Genomic DNA, 5,946 nt, shown 5'->3' on the forward strand with positions numbered 1-5,946 from the left:
CCCACTGTACTCCTGGTGCTGTCAGTAAGGCCTGGTGATGCCCTCCCACTGTACTCCTGGTGCTGTCAGTAAGGCCTGGTGATGCCCTCCCACTGTACTCCTGGTGCTGTCAGTGAGGCCTGGTGAGGCCCTCCCACTGTACTCCTGGTGCTGTCAGTAAGGCCTGGCGATGCCCTCCCACTGTACTCCTGGTGCTGTCAGTAAGGCCTGGTGATGCCCTCCCACTGTACTCCTGGTGCTGTCAGTGAGGCCTGGCGATGCCCTCCCACTGTACTCCTGGTGCTGTCAGTAAGGCCTGGTGATGCCCTCCCACTGTACTCCTGGTGCTGTCATAAGGCCTGGCGATGCCCTCCCACTGTACTCCTGGTGCTGTCAGTAAGGCCTGGTGATGCCCTCCCACTGTACTCCTGGTGCTGTCAGTAAGGCCTGGTGATGCCCTCCCACTGTACTCCTGGTGCTGTCAGTAAGGCCTGGTGATGCCCTCCCACTGTACTCCTGGTGCTGTCAGTAAGGCCTGGCGATGCCCTCCCACTGTACTCCTGGTGCTGTCAGTAAGGCCTGGCGATGCCCTCCCACTGTACTCCTGGTGCTGTCAGTAAGGCCTGGTGATGCCCTCCCACTGTACTCCTGGTGCTGTCAGTAAGGCCTGGTGATGCCTCTCCCGTTGTGAGGTCTGATCTGTCCCACTGGTGCTGTCAGTAAGGCCTGGTGATGCCTCTCCCGTTGTGATGTCTGATCTGTCCCACTGGTGCTGTCAGTAAGGCCTGGTGATGCCTCTCCCGTTGTGAGGTCTGATCTGTCCCACTGGTGCTGTCAGTAAGGCCTGGTGATGCCTCTCCCGTTGTGAGGTCTGATCTGTCCCACTGGTGCTGTCAGTAAGGCCTGGTGATGCCTCTCCCGTTGTGAGGTCTGATCTGTCCCACTGGTGCTGTCAGTAAGGCCTGGTGATGCCTCTCCCGTTGTGAGGTCTGATCTGTCCCACTGGTGCTGTCAGTAAGGCTTGGTGATGCCCTCCCGTTGTGAGGTCTGATCTGTCCCACTGGTGCTGTCAGTAAGGCTTGGTGATGCCTCTCCCGTTGTGAGGTCTGATCTGTCCCACTGGTGCTGTCAGTAAGGCCTGGTGATGCCTCTCCCGTTGTGAGGTCTGTCTCTGTACTCCTGGTGCTGTCAGTAAGGCCTGGTGATGCCTCTCCCGTTGTGAGGTCTGATCTGTCCCACTGGTGCTGTCAGTAAGGCCTGGTGATGCCTCTCCCGTTGTGAGGTCTGATCTGTCCCACTGGTGCTGTCAGTAAGGCCTGGTGATGCCTCTCCCGTTGTGAGGTCTGATCTGTCCCACTGGTGCTGTCAGTAAGGCCTGGTGATGCCTCTCCCGTTGTGAGGTCTGGATCTGTCCCACTGGTGCTGTCAGTAAGGCTTGGTGATGCCCTCCCGTTGTGAGGTCTGATCTGTCCCACTGGTGCTGTCAGTAAGGCTTGGTGATGCCTCTCCCGTTGTGAGGTCTGATCTGTCCCACTGGTGCTGTCAGTAAGGCCTGGTGATGCCTCTCCCGTTGTGAGGTCTGATCTGTCCCACTGGTGCTGTCAGTAAGGCCTGGTGATGCCTCTCCCGTTGTGAGGTCTGATCTGTCCCACTGGTGCTGTCAGTAAGGCCTGGTGATGCCTCTCCCGTTGTGAGGTCTGATCTGTCCCACTGGTGCTGTCAGTAAGGCCTGGTGATGCCTCTCCCGTTGTGAGGTCTGATCTGCCCCACTGGTGCTGTCAGTAAGGCCTGGTGATACCTCTCCCGTTGCGAGGTCTGATCTGTACTCCTGGTGCTGTCAGTAAGGCCTGGTGATGCCTCTCCCGTTGTGAGGTCTGATCTGCCCCACTGGTGCCCCTGCTGCGGGTCACCATACTGAAGGTGGTGGGCGGTTTAGGACTCAGAGTTTTGGAGAAGAACCTGAACACAGACTCCATGCAGACAGATGGAGCCGCGTCATGACTCTGTGTCCCAGCTGACATCTGAGGGCATCCTGCTTTCAGTGACCCCACCGGCTGGTTCAGGGGCTTGGAGCTCAGTACCCACCTGAAAGGCAACGTGTTACGTAATGTGCAATGTAAAAGAGAATATATTGTCAATTACTTCCCTGGTTAAAGACATCAACCCACCTCCTAGAGCGTGTCCTGACCTCCCTGGTTAAAGACATCAACCCACCTCCTAGAGCGTGTCCTGACTTCCCTGGTTACATAAAGACATCAACCCTCCTCCTAGAGCGTGTCCTGACTTCCCTGGTTAAAGACATCAACCCTCCTCCTAGAGCGTGTCCTGACTTCCCTGGTTACATAAAGACATCAACCCACCTCCTAGAGCGTGTCCTGACTTCCCTGGTTACATAAAGACATCAACCCACCTCCTAGAGCGTGTCCTGACTTCCCTGGTTACATAAAGACATCAACCCACCTCCTAGAGCGTGTCCTGACTTCCCTGGTTACATAAAGACATCAACCCACCTCCTAGAGCGTGTCCTGACTTCCCTGGTTACATAAAGACATCAACCCACCTCCTAGAGCGTGTCCTGACTTCCCTGGTTAAAGACATCAACCCACCTCCTAGAGCGTGTCCTGACTTCCCTGGTTACATAAAGACATCAACCCACCTCCTAGAGCGTGTCCTGACTTCCCTGGTTACATAAAGACATCAACCCACCTCCTAGAGCGTGTCCTGACTTCCCTGGTTAAAGACATCAACCCACCTCCTAGAGCGTGTCCTGACTTCCCTGGTTAAAGACATCAACCCACCTCCTAGAGCGTGTCCTGACTTCCCTGGTTAAAGACATCAACCCACCTCCTAGAGCGTGTCCTGACCTCCCTGGTTACATAAAGACATCAACCCTCCTCCTAGAGCGTGTCCTGACTTCCCTGGTTAAAGACATCAACCCACCTCCTAGAGCGTGTCCTGACTTCCCTGGTTAAAGACATCAACCCACCTCCTAGAGCGTGTCCTGACTTCCCTGGTTACATAAAGACATCAACCCACCTCCTAGAGCGTGTCCTGACTTCCCTGGTTAAAGACATCAACCCACCTCCTAGTGCGTGTCCTGACTTCCCTGGTTACATAAAGACATCAACCCACCTCCTAGAGCGTGTCCTGACTTCCCTGGTTACATAAAGACATCAACCCACCTCCTAGAGCGTGTCCTGACTTCCCTGGTTACATAAAGACATCAACCCACCTCCTAGAGCGTGTCCTGACTTCCCTGGTTACATAAAGACATCAACCCACCTCCTAGAGCGTGTCCTGACTTCCCTGGTTAAAGACATCAACCCACCTCCTAGAGCGTGTCCTGACTTCCCTGGTTAAAGACATCAACCCACCTCCTAGAGCGTGTCCTGACTTCCCTGGTTAAAGACATCAACCCTCCTCCTAGAGCGTGTCCTGACTTCCCTGGTTACATAAAGACATCAACCCTCCTCCTAGAGCGTGTCCTGACTTCCCTGGTTAAAGACATCAACCCACCTCCTAGAGCATGTCCTGACTTCCCTGGTTACATAAAGACATCAACCCTCCTCCTAGAGCGTGTCCTGACTTCCCTGGTTACATAAAGACATCAACCCACCTCCTAGAGCGTGTCCTGACTTCCCTGGTTACATAAAGACATCAACCCACCTCCTAGAGCGTGTCCTGACTTCCCTGGTTAAAGACATCAACCCACCTCCTAGAGCGTGTCCTCAGCCACTCTCGGCCCACCGCGTCCAACGGCTGGTGCCACAGGCTGTGGGAGGAGTCCAGGAAGGCCGCCGCCCACACCTGCCCCACCACTTGTTGTGGGCGTCGGCACAGCAGGTCCACGAACGCCAGGCCTCCGTAACCGTGCGCTACCACGACGACGCGCCGGGAGACGCAGCGCGACACCAGGAGGTCCCAGACGCGGTGAACGTGCTCCTCCGGAGTCTCCCCAACACCTCCTCCCTGGTTGGGGTTCATCAGGAGGACAGAGCTGCCCTCTTCTAGGACCCTCTTCACGCGTAGGGGATCATGCTGCCTCTTTCAGACCTCGGCTGGCAGCAGCCCTCAGCTCAGCCCGCAGCGCATCGTTCCCGGTCCTGGACCTCAACAGGGTGGCAGGGCTCTCCAGACCCCAAGGGAAGGTACACGTGGCCCTGGCTGGGCTCCTCGGTGGGGCTAAAGTAGACCCTGTTGGTCCCCCTGAGGCTCTGGTGGAGGAGGGAGGAGCCTCCTTTCTAAGAGATGGAGGAGAGAGGTAGACCCCCTTGCTGAGAGATGGAGGGGAGGTGGGAACTCCCTTGCTGAGGGGTGGGAGGTAGAGCCTGAAGGGGTGCAGCTGCTCCTCCAGGGGAGAGTGAGCGTGTTGGGTGACGTGGAGACATAAGGCCTCGTCCTCCTCTGGGTGGCGTCTGGGTCACAGCTCCGCTGGAACATGAAGAGGCTCCTGGGTGACCCGGTGACGCAGACGCCCGTCCGAGGTGAACGATAGGGAAGATTGAGGGAGGGAGACAGTCTGACCCCCTGGCTCTGGGTCTGACCCTGGCTCTTAGCGGTGTCAACATTAACTCCATCCTGGTGCAAAGCATAAAAGGGAATGTCAAACACTGGGCCAACTGATCAGTTAGTCTCTAGCCTGGGAGTATTGAGGAAGGGCTATCTGATCCCATTAGTCTCTAGCCTGGGAGTATTGAGGAAGGGCTATCTTATCCCGTTAGTCTCTAGCCTAGGAGTATTGAGGAAGGGCTACAGGAAGGGCTACATCTAGCCTGGGAGTATTGAGGAAGGGCTACATCTAGCCTGGGAGTATTGAGGGAGGGCTACATCTAGCCTGGGAGTATTGAGGAAGGGCTACATCTAGCCTGGGAGTATTGAGGAAGGGCTATCTGATCCCGTTAGTCTCATGCCAGAGATATTGAGGCTACATCTAGCCTGGGAGTATTGAGGAAGAACCTGTCCCAGTCCCGTTAGACTCTAGCCTGGGAGTATTGAGGAAGGGCTATCTGATCCCGTTAGTCTCTAGCCTGGGAGTATTGAGGAAGGGCTACATCTAGCCTGGGAGTATTGAGGAAGGGCTATCTGATCCCATTAGTCTCTAGCCTGGGAGTATTGAGGAAGGGCTACATCTAGCCTGGGAGTATTGAGGAAGGGCTATCTGATCCCATTAGTCTCTAGCCTGGGAGTATTGAGGAAGGGCTATCTGATCCCGTTAGTCTCTAGCCTGGGAGTATTGAGGAAGGGCTACATCTAGCCTGGGAGAATTGAGGAAGGGCTGTCTGATCCCGTTAGTCTCTAGCCTGGGAGTATTGAGGAAGGGCTATCTGATCCCATTAGTCTCTAGCCTGGGATTATTGAGGAAGGGCTATCTGATCCGGTTAGTCTCTAGCCTGGGAGTATTGAGGAAGGGCTACATCTAGCCTGGGAGTATTGAGGAAGGGCTATCTGATCCCGTTAGTCTCTAGCCTGGGAGTATTGAGGGAGGGCTGTCTGATCCCGTTAGTCTCTAGCCTGGGAGTATTGAGGGAGGGCTATCTGATCCCGTTAGTCTCTAGCCTGGGAGTATTGAGGAAGGGCTGTCTGATCCCGTTAGTCTCTAGCCTGGGAGTATTGAGGAAGGGCTGTCTGATCCCGTTAGTCTCTAGCCTGGGAGTATTGAGGAAGGGCTATCTGATCCCATTAGTCTCTAGCCTGGGAGTATTGAGGAAGGGCTATCTGATCCCGTTAGTCTCTAGCCTGGGAGTATTGAGGAAGGGCTGTCTGATCCCGTTAGTCTCTAGCCTGGGAGTATTGAGGAAGGGCTCTCTGATCCCGTTAGTCTCTAGCCTGGGAGTATTGAGGGAGGGCTACATCTAGCCTGGGAGTATTGAGGAAGGGCTCTCTGATCCCGTTAGTCTCTAGCCTGGGAGTATTGAGGAGGGCTCTCTGATCCCGTTAGTCTCTAGCCTGGGAGTATTGAGGAAGGGC

At 55.3% G+C, this 5,946-nt stretch overlaps 1 pseudogene; it reads right to left on the minus strand.

The window, feature by feature from the left end:
- Positions 1-1,777: 1,777 nt before the first annotated feature.
- Positions 1,778-4,524, minus strand: LOC135530245 (putative protein ARB2BP; annotated as a pseudogene).
- Positions 4,525-5,946: the final 1,422 nt, after the last annotated feature.

Source organism: Oncorhynchus masou, unplaced genomic scaffold, assembly GCF_036934945.1.
Source record: "Oncorhynchus masou masou isolate Uvic2021 unplaced genomic scaffold, UVic_Omas_1.1 unplaced_scaffold_12985, whole genome shotgun sequence".
In the NCBI taxonomy this organism is placed as follows: Eukaryota; Metazoa; Chordata; class Actinopteri; order Salmoniformes; family Salmonidae; genus Oncorhynchus; species Oncorhynchus masou.